This window comes from Bos taurus, chromosome 1, assembly GCF_002263795.3.
Source record: "Bos taurus isolate L1 Dominette 01449 registration number 42190680 breed Hereford chromosome 1, ARS-UCD2.0, whole genome shotgun sequence".
Taxonomy (NCBI): domain Eukaryota; kingdom Metazoa; phylum Chordata; class Mammalia; order Artiodactyla; family Bovidae; genus Bos; species Bos taurus.
Window position 1 is genome coordinate 81,275,080 of NC_037328.1, and position 11,703 is coordinate 81,286,782.

An 11,703-nucleotide genomic window follows, 5' to 3' on the forward strand; every position below is an offset into this window, starting at 1 on the left:
CTGGATTTCCAGCCTCCAGAACCATGAGATAATAAAGTTCTGTAGTTTGATCAACCCACTTTGTGGTACTTTGGTGCAGCAACCCTAGCAAGCCAACAGAGGCAGTGACAATGGGGGTGAAGAGAAAGACATTCAGCAAGTAAAGTAAGAAGGCCTTTATGATTGATTGGATGGGGGAAGGGAAAGTGAGAAAGGACTAAAAATGGCTCTGCCAACTGCAGGGGTTGGCAGTGGAGGAACAGTAGTGGGGCTCAGGGGGAAATGAGCTCAGAACTGGACCTTTGGGTTTGGGGCTGCAGCTGGTTGAGAAACTGGGAGCTGAGGAAATGACAAATGCAAATGTGGATGTCGCCTTTAAGGAAATTTGCTATAAAGGAAGTAAGAGTGGACTGTGGTTATAAGGTACAATAAAGTTTTATTTCAGTAGGAAAGACTTGAACACATTTGTGGATTAAAGGTGGCTCTCTCCTTCCCCCCATACTCTATTTTTCTTGATAACATTTATGACCTGACATGTTACAGGCATGTTTATTTGCTCATATGTTTATTTCTGCTCCCTGCTCCCCAGAGCTAGGCTGTTTTTGTTCTATTCACTTGCATATATCTCCAGTGCCTACAACTATATCTGGCACATGGCAGGTGCAGGTTAAATATTTGTTGAATGAATGAAAGAATAATTGGTAGAGTTAGGTCACTGGGAAAGCTGTAGGGCACAAACTCTGCATCACAAATGAAGAGGAGCTGAAAACAGCAGATAGCACAGGATTACCTGGAGCCCTCTGCCAAAAGGCTGTGAAGATGGAACCAAAACAGGGAGTAACCTGCCCCTTGCCTGCAGCCCGTCTGCCCCTTGCCTTTCCCTCCACCCTCCTGCTCCTATCACCTACTCCTGCCTGTTCATCCTTGTGAGAGGAAGCAGTTCTCCCACCCACCCTCCTGTATAGTATAACTCACAAGGAAACAGAGAGGTAAATTCTGGAGTTGCTTCAGACTGGAAGAGTTGATCATTCACATCTTTCCATTTCATGTCACAAGAAAGATATATGATACCTCTGCTATCCTACACTACATATAGTTTTACCCTAGCCATATGGAGAGTTCTCAGTGCCATTACAAAGATTTATATTCAAGGAATATAATCAATATATTTTTCAATATATAATTCAAGGAATATAAATAATCCATGGCATTTTTTGTATTTAAAAAACACCTGGAGACAATCTAAATGACCACCACATTGTTTTTCAGTCGCTCAGTCATGTCGAACTCTCTGTGACCCCATGGACTGCAGCACGCCAGGCTTCCATGTCCTTCACCATCTCCCAGAACTTGCTCAAACTCAAGTCCATTGAGTCGGTGATGCCATCCAACCATCTCGTCCTGTGCGGGAAAAAAGTTAGCTTTTTAACTAAGCTAATCCCTACCAGGGCAAGTAGCAACCCATTAAGAGACTAGGTGTTCAAACAGAAGTCAGTGATGCCGTTTTCTTTGTAATTTGAAGGCATCCTAAGCTTATGTCTCAACATTTATTTAGGGTCCCCTTGATAGGAAGAGTTTGCTTTTTCGGTCTGCCCAGCCACAAGAATGAGAGAATGGGCAGGACTCTGCTCTCAACATTCAGCTGTGCACTCCCTTGCCTATGTCTGCTTCTTACTTCCAAGTGTAATTAACTCAACCCAGTAAATACACAACTAGAAAGCTGTGCAACACATGACCAAAGCTTTAGAGTATGACCATCCCAATCCTACCTCTTGGACACTGTAAAATTTCCCTAAACTTCAGTTTCTTCATTTATAAAATGGGGGGGGGGGGGCAGTGATTGTAATATCTCCCTCTTATAGACGTGGTGAGGATTACATGAAATTAAACTACTTAGTCTTCCCAGGTGGTTCAGTAGTTAAGACTCCACACTTACATTGCTGGGGGCACAGTTCGGGGAACTAAGATCCTGCATGTCTTGGGGCCCAAAATAAAATAAAAAATAAATTAAAAAAAAACTGAAAGATAAGCTATGCAGTCTAAGTCAGAGGCCCCAGCTCCCATGGTCCTGACTAGGGGTGGTAGAGAAATGCCATAAAGAGGAAGCAAGTGAGGACACCTCCTTAGAAAAATTCTTGGATTATCAGGAGGAATTAGGGCTGGCTGGGCATGGGGAGAGGATTCGGGAAATTTAGCTGGTTGAGCATCAAATACTGTTTTGTAATCACTCATTCAGCTTCTCACTTTGGCATGCTGATGTGGTCTGAGAAGATTTGTATTACACTTAAAAAACTCAGTCATTCAGCAAGGTAGCAGCATACAAGATCAATATACAGAAATGGGTTACATTTCTTTACACTAACAATGAAATATCAGAAAGGAAATGTAAAAACAAAAATAAAATCCCTTTTTAAATTGCATAAAAAAATACTTTAGGAATAAACCTGATCAAGGAGGTGAAAGACTTTTATGCTGAGAACTACTAAACATTTAATACAGGAAATTGAAGATGATTCAAAGAAATGAAAAGAAAGTGCACGTTCTCAAATTGGAAGAATTAATAAAGTTAAAATGGCCATACTACCCAAGGCAACCTACAGATGTCTTTCAATCCATATCAGAAAACTCAGTCCATCCTTTGTGTGTGTATGTGTGTATGTGTGTGTATGTTAGTTGCTTACTTGAGTCCAACTCTTTGAGTCTTCTTTTAATGATGCTGGCCCTATAAATATGCTGATGAGGACAATATTAAGATATTCCATTTTACCCTAGCAAACCAGAAAAAGAAAATCATATCAGAAAATTCTCTGGTGCTCCAGTGGTTAGGACTCTGTGCTTCCAAGCAGAGGGTTCTGGTTCTAACCCTTGTTTAGGGAACTAACTTTCTCCTGAGACACACAGCACCCCTCAAAGAAAGTCTGATGTAATGTGTATCAGAAGACAAAGAAAGTTTTCCTTTCTTTCACATCTGTCCAGTTCAGAAATGTCTTCCTGTACGACACACTTTGTTTTCTGTGTCTTCTACATTTTCACAGTGACACCTGTCCAGCTACTAGCAAATGTTTAAAGGAAACAATAAAAAGAAAACACCTAGAGGAAACTGTAAAGGTACATTAATTTCACTCAGGATGAGGACTTTTTCAGTCCATATGTGATAAAGAAATTCCTAACAAAGAAAATCTGCAGCTCTGACTACATAAAAATTTAGAATGTCTTGTGGTCGATACAAACTGGGATAGCTGCCCAGCTCATAATAATTTCCCATTGACCATTTTTGTGCCACTGCTTCTTTTCTCGGTAATAGACCTGCCTCCCAGCATAGGCATGTAACCTAGGCTAGCCAATTATAGTGTCTCTCTCTTCCCACTTCCTATTCATTTTTTTGTCTATTTATTCATTCCATAACTGTTTCTGGAGTGAGGATTCAATGATGAACAAAATATTCCTGCATTTTCTTAAAGCTTTGGATTTAGGGAGAAATGAGCATTAATCAAACACTTATGCTAATAAACACATAATTAGAAATATGTTCTCTGAAGGAGAAAAACATGGGTCTATGAGGACTATAAAGAAAGCTGAGCACAGAAGAAGTGATGCTTTTGAACTGTGGTGTTGGAGAAGACTCTTGAGAGTCCCTTGGACTGCAAGGAGATCCAACCAGTCCATCCTAAAGGAAATCAGTCCTGGGTGTTCACTGGAGGGACTGATGTTGAAGCTGAAGCTCCAATACTTTGGCCACCTGACGTGAAGAGCTGACTCATTTGTAAAGACCCTGATGCTGGGACAGATTGAGGGCCGGAGGAGAAGAGGACGACAGAGGATGAGATGGTTGGATGGTATCACCGACTCAATGGACATGGGTTTGGGTGGACTCCGGGAGTTGGTGATGGACAGGGAGGCCTGGCATGCTGCGGTTCACAGGATCACAAAGAGTCCGACACGAATGAGCGACTGAACTGAGCTGAGAGGTAGGGAGGAGTGCAGTCAGGACTGAAGAAGTGTCACTGGAGATGAAAGGTGAAGAATTGGGTCAAATAAACCACTGGGACTTCCCCAACGGCTCAGTGGGTAAAGAATCTGCCTGCAATGCAGGAGACAGAGTAGATAGGATTGGACCCCTGGGTTGGGGAGATCCCCTGGAGGAGGAAATGGCAACCCACTGCAGTATTCTTGCTGAAGTATCATATGGACAGAGGGGCCTGGCAGACTACAGCACATGGGGTCACAAAGAGTCAGACAGGACTGAGCGACTAAACACAAACCAGGTGAAAGGGATAATAAGAAGACTGCAGGTAAGGAGAACCACACCTTCTGTCAGTGGAAGAGCAATAGATTAGCAGAGATAATCCTATCACTGGTTGTTAAAGAAATGTAAATTAAACAACTAACCTTTTATATTAGATTCACCTGGCTCAGACGGTAAAGGGTCTGCCTACACTGTGGGAAGCCCGGGTTTGATCCTTGGGTGGGGAAGATCCTCTGGAGAAGGCAATGGCACCCCACTCCAGTACTCTAGCCTGGAAAATCCCACAGACTGAGGAGCCTGGTAGGCTACAGTCCATGGGGTCGCAAAGAGTCGGACATGACTAAGTGACTTCACTTCACTTCACTTTACATTAGATTAGCAGAGTTTTTAATTTTGATCCCCATGGTATGGTGAACATTCATAGATTGTGACCAAGAGTGTAAATTAATACTTTTTTGGAAACTAAGTTGATAGTATGTTTCAAAAGTCCTAAAAAAGAGATCTATCTAGTACACAGTATAATGAATATAGACAATAATATTTTACTACTAAAAAAAGAATCCTAAAAAAGATCATGTTTGTTGACAAAGAATTGTTTCTACAAACCTATTCTAAACCCCCTCAAAAATTATTTTAAAAGCTCAGATGTAGATTTATGAACAAAAAATATTCATTGAAGTATTATTTCAAATGTCAAAAAATTAGAAAAAACACAGAAAATGATTAAATTATGTATAGCCATATGGTAGAATATTATACAACCAACAGTGCACATGCAAGATGCAGCGCTTTTCTAGTTAGAGGAAAGAATCCAATTAAAATGTTCCATTGCCAATAAAATATGTTAGCATTCAATACATAATTTGTTGCTTAATAACTACTTGTTGAATATAAATTCATGATTGACAACAAATAAGATTAATGAAGCCTAGATGCATTATGAGATTTTAACATATATCTAATTTTGTATTTGTAGATGGAACTGCCTACTTGACAACATCTACTTCCATATTTCATAACATCTCCAACTTACTGAGTTCAAAAGCAAACCCTAATCCCCTCCCAGTTTTTAACTCTTTCCCTTTCAGGCTTCCCCAGTCTGGCACACCACAGCCTTTTTTGAGAGCTTCTTGATGTCTCCATCCCCTCACCCTTCTACAAGTCCATTCAATTCTGTCTTCAAAATAGATCTAAGATCTGTTCACGTCTCTCTGTCTCCTTTGTCACCACTGTATAGCAATGGTCTCTCCTGGACCAATGCAATAGCTTCATAGGTGAGTAGTCTAGTTTTCACCTCCCTCCAACCCATTCTTCATCCAATGGAGAATGTGATCATATAAAAATAAAAACTGAGTCAACTCTTTGCCCTACTGAAAACATTTCAATGGCTTTCCACTGTATTTACATAACATTCAACACCCTATTACGACCTACATAATAATTGCTAACTTATTATGGGCTAGACAATTATCCTAAATGTTTTATATTTACTAACTCAAGGAATCTTAAAGCCTGTGAAGTAGGTGTCCTCGTAATTTCTAATTTACAGACAAGGCAAATGAGGCACAGAGGTTAAATTTGCCTAAGGGCTCTCAGTAATGGTGGAAACAGAGTTCAACCCCAGGTGGTCTAGCCCCTGCTCTTAGCACCACTAGCTCCCTCCAAAACTTAGCTGTGCTCAGGGGATCCCGTGGTCTGGTCACTAGGCTCCTGGAGACTGACCAACTGTCCTCATTTTAATGCATTTGTGCCCTCGCCTGACCCTCCCAGGGACACGGTTTCTACTTCTCTTTAAATAGCTGCTGCTTCTCATCTGTATAAAAAGGGAATAATAAAATAAATCATGGCACATACTTACAGTGGAATACCATGTAACTAGTTTTAAAATATGAACTAAATGTATATGTACTAATATGGAATTTAGTGCATTTTAGATTGCTAAGTGAAAAAAGCCAAGCTGTAGGATAGTATATTAAAATAAAAGAATATGTATAGCATGATATTAATAAATTTGTCTACCTATCAAAGGTCTAAAGGTTCAGACATTAAATTTCTAACTGAGGTTACCTCTGAGGAGTGAGATGGAAAAAAAAAAGAATAGGAAAAAGGACTTTCACCTTCTACATTGTACAGTTCTTGTTTGAATATTTTTATTCCAAGACTACATTAGTAATATAATAATAATTCTAAGGCAAATATTTTTTTTATATGCTAAATGTCTGATTGCTAAATTTTGTCATCTGGTATTCTAATTTTTGCTACTTTTATCCCTTTCCCAGTTTTCTCTAGGTAGCTAGAAAAGATGCCTAATTTAATAATTTTTTTATAGGCTGAGCTTTTCTTTAGTGTTCACGATACTCCAAAATGATTGGCTGTTTCACCACAATTATTTACATTATGCAGCCATAGCCATCATTATTAACTAACTGTTTTCCTAATTTTCTTTCAGCTCTAAGCTGGTTCATGAAAATCAGCCTTAACTAAGTTGCCACCTTTTGATTTCCACGCTCATGTTTCCAAGCGATGAACAAGTGTTCAGCCACTGTGTTGCTGTTGTTCAGTTGCTCAGTCCTGTCCGACTCTTTGTGACCCCATGGGCTGCAGCACACCAGGCTTCCCTGTCCTTCACCATCTCCTGGAGCTTGCTCAAACTCATGTCCATTCAGTCACTTTATCTGCTATTGGTTCTCTGAGTGTTACTGAGTCCAAGCTCATACTGATCAATGCATGACAGGCCAATAAATCGAGAAACAAAGTGTTGAGGCAAGAAATAGCAACTTTATTCAGAAATCCAGCAGACCGAGAAGATGGCAGACTAGTATCCCAAAGAATCATCTTACCCAAATCAGAATTTAGGCTTCTTTTATATGAAAAGGGACATCTTTTTTTTTTTTTTTTTTGTATTAGTTCTAGAAGATCTTGTAGATCTTCATAGAACTGTTCTGCAGCCATGAAATTAAAAGACACATGCTCCTTGGAAGAAAAGCTATGACCAACATAGACAGCATATTAGAAAGCAGAGACAGTACTTTGCTGACAAAGGTCTGTATAGTTAAAGTTATGGTTTTTCTAGTAGTCATGTATGGATGTGAGAGTTGGACCATAAAGAAAGCTGAGTCCTGAATATTCATTGGAAGGACTGATGCTGAAGCTGAAGCTCCAATACTTTGGCCACCTGATGGGAAGAGCTGACTTATTAAAAAGACCCTGATGCTGGGAAAGACTGAAGGCAGGAGGAGAAAGGGATGACAGAGGATGAGATGGTTGGATGAGTTGGCATCACCAACTTGATGGACGTGAGTTTGAACAAGCTCTGGGAGTTGGTGATGGACAGGGAAGCCTAGTGTGCTGCGGTCCATGGGGTCACAAAGAGTCAGGCACTACTGAGCAACTGAACTGAACTGAACTGATACTAAAAGGGAAGGGGGTGTGACTGGTTGTCACAGACTTCCTGGTGCCCACCAGACTCCAGACAGCATGTGACAATGCTTTGATCTTGTAGCTGTCCATGTAGGTCCTGTCACTATGTTCCCGTACACCTCCAAAAGGACAAATGTGATTTCCTGTTCTACAGCTTTTTATCTCTGTATGAATGATCTACAACTTTTTATCTTTATGTGAATGAAGTGTTAACCGTTCTAAAGGTAAAGCCTGGGAGGCAGAGCCTTGAGAAAGGGATGCATGAGCCAGCATGACAAAGCAAAAGCAACAGAGCACAAAGGTTAGAACTAAGAGAATAAACTCAATATGGACTCAGGTTTGTTGTTTTCTGTTACACGAGGACATCACTCCTTTGAGCATCTTGTTTATTCAATGAAAGGTTTTCCTGACCATCTCTATACTGGGTAATTCTAGTTCAGGATGTATATTCCACTCAGATCTTCCCTAAGCCCCAGACTGTTATAACCAGTACTCACTAGACACCTTCATTTGGATGTCCTAAATTGAAGTCATCATTCTGCCCCACCTTCCCTCATTTCCCCTTAGTTCATGGTACCATTGTCCTTTCACCTGGTCACCCAAGCCAGAACCCAGAAGTTGGTCTAGTTATTCTCTTTCCTTCACTTTCACATCTCTGTAGTATCTTGGGAGACCCCTCCTGAGAACAATTCTGAACCAGTTCAGAGTCCAAATCTGAACCAGTTAGAGTCCAATCACACAGTAAGTGCATGCTCAGTTTCACAGTCATGTCCAACTCTTTGCAACCCCATGGAGAGTAGACTGCCATGTTCTTCTGTCCATGGAATTTTCCAGGCAAGAATACTGGAGTAGGTTACCATTTCCTACTCCAAGTAATATGAATAGAGAAAGTTTAATATAAAAATACATTGGGGGAGAGGGCCTCAGTTCTATAAAGAGATACAATAATTAAATTTGGGGCCAGCCTTTGATTTTCCTGTAGTTCAGTTCAGTCGCTCAGTTGTGTCCAACTCTTTGCCAGGCTTCTCTGTCCATCACCAACTCCTGGAGCTTACTCAAACTCATGTCCATTGAGTTGGTGATGCCATCCAACCAACTCATCCTCTGTCCCTTCTCCTGCTGCCTTCAATCTTTCCCATAAGTGGTAGAATAAGCCTCATTTAGAGAGTACACCAAGTGGGAACATTATTTACTCATGTACGTGTGTCTCTGTGTGTGTGTGTGTGTGTGTGTGTGTGTGTGTATATATATGTATCCCCTGTTGTTGTTCAGTCACCAAATCATGTCTGACTCTTTTGCCCAATGCCATGAACTGTAGCCTACCAGTCTCCTCTGTCCAGGGGATTTCCCAGGCAAGAATATTGGAACAGGTTGCTTTTTCCTTCTCCAGGGGATCTTCCCAACCCAGGGATCAAACCTGTGTCTCCTGCATTGGCAAGCAGATTTTTTACCACTGAGCCACCAGGGAAGCCCCTATATATCTCCCCTGCTGCTGCTGCTAAGTTGCTTCAGTCGTGTCCGACTCTGTGTGACCCCATAGACGGCAGCCCACCAGGCTCCCCTGTTGCTGGGATTTTCCAGGCAAGAGTACTAGAGTGGGGTGCCATTGCCTTCTCCGATATATCTCCCCTAACAAGGCATAAACTTTTTATGGTCATTTTTTACTACCTTTTTTCACTGTATCCTCATATTCTCATCATCAAGACCAGTCAGGCCCACCCTTTCAGAGTCTTCTCACCCACTGTTTACTCTTCATTCTTGTTGTCATGAGGGTCCAGTCCTCCTCACCTCATGGTTATATGGAACATAGTACAGGGACCATGTTCCACAAGGCCACTCATTCAACAGCCTGGCACTATGCAAGGTGCTGAAGATACAGACATGAACTGATAAATAAACCTTCCAGCCTGATGTCCATGTCTTTGCGAGGACAATCTTTCCTGCTTTCAGCAAGTCAGTTCCCTTCTCAGGAACCTATAAAGGCATGTTGTTGCCTACTCAGTTCAGTTCAGTTCAGTTCAGTCGCTCAGTCCTGTCTGACTCTTTGCGACCCCATGAATTGCAGCATGCCAGGCCTCCCTGTCCATCGCCAACTCCCGGAGTTCACTCAATAAATTTTAAATTCATACTTTGCTTTCTTTCATTTACTCAACAAATGTTACTGAAGGGTCACTATGTGCCAGGCGCTGGTACTACAGCTAAAGTGGGGAAGACAGACATAAAAGCCAAAATCACAAAATAATTAAATAATTATATAATTATTATTATTATTGTTTGGTTTGGGGGTCTGTGCCGCATAGCATGCAGAGTCTTAACTCCCCAACCAGAGATCATACCTGTGCCCCCTGCAGTGGAAGCTTGGAGTCTTAGCACTGGACCACCAGGGAAGTCCGTAAGTACTATTGCTTAGTTACAATTATTATGAATGATATGAGGGGTGCTTATAAGAGTATATAAACAAGGTATCTAATCTATTCTAAAGCAAGACAAGACCAGAGATCTGAGTTGGAGCCCAGGTTTAGATGTATGTTGGGAGGAAGGTAGTTGTTAAATGCCCCAGGAAGAGGAAACAGTTCATTCAAAGGTACAGCTTTGATGATACATGGAGCATGAGAAGCTGTGTGCCTACTGCATAGAAAACAAGAACAGTGGCAGGTAAGGAACAAATCATGCAGAGATTTGCAGATTATATTAAGGTTTTTGGACTTCTAAAAGTTATGAGAAGCCATTGAAGGTTTCAAAGCATGTGATACCATGGCCTGACTTACATTTTTTTTTTCTCTCAAGAGTTTATTATGAAAATATTCAAAGAGTGGAGAGGACTGTACAATGAACACCCATATTGTTGACTTACATATATTTTACTATTAACATTTTACTCCTGACTTAAATTTTTAAGTTACATCACACAGAAAGGTATGCAGGTGTTAAAAAGGAGGAAATAAATTTAATTTCTTCATCCTAGGGAGAATAGAAAAAAGTTTAGAAACAGTACAGTCTAGCTGCTACAATGATTTGGTGTGGTGCTCAGTTATGTCTGACTCTTTGCAACCCAATGGACTGTAGTCAGCCAAGCTCCTCTGTCCATGAAATTTCCCAGGTAAGGATACTGGAGAGGGTTGCCATTTCCACCTGTAGATCTTCCTGATCCAGGGATCAAACCCATGTCTCTCAAGTCTCCTGCATTGCTGGTGGATTATTTACGGCTGAGCCACCAGGAGCCTCCATGATACAGTGAGTAGAAATCATTAAATACACAAAAGCACAAGGGATCATCCAAGCACAATTATTGGGAAAAAGTGTACTAGAGTTGTTTTCTCAGGTACACGCCGTATCATTTTAACTTTGAAATGATAAGGTAAGATTTCTAAGGTAGTATTTTTGAATTTTTTATAACACGGTTTTCTTATTAGAACTTGAAATATAGTGTTTAAAGAGGTAAAAACTCCACAAAAGGTAAAAACTCCACTAAAGTGTCTAAGATAATTTGCACTTCATCAAAGTGAGTTGATGAAGCCCTGACAAATGGTGGCAAGAGTAATGGAGGAAAAAAAAGATAAATTTTAAAAATATATGAAAAGTAGAATTAATGAGAAGTGGTAACTAATTAAATGAGGGAAAGAGAGAAGAAAGTTTTAGCAGAGATGTTTCTAGGGCATATTATTAAAATGCTTATGCTAATTTTTAAAAGCCTCTGAAATATCTAGGTAAATATTCCAGTAAGCACCTAGAATTTAAACATGGAACTGTGTGTGTGTGGGGGGGTGAGTGTTGAAGTAAATATAGATTTGGAAACCATAATCATATAGGTCCCTGACTTAAGCTATGAAAGCAATGAAGTTGACTCTGAAGAGCATGTAAAAAGAGAGGACAATTGTTACCTTGAGTCATCACGAAATCTCTGGATCTCAGGTACCTTAAGTTCTAATGCTGTTCCAGATGCCTATTTTAAATCAAGCAAGAATCAAATTGCCAGTTCTTACAACTCAATGATAAAAAGAAATGGTGGGCAAATTATCTGAACATTTTCCCAAAGAAAATCTACAAATGGCCAATAA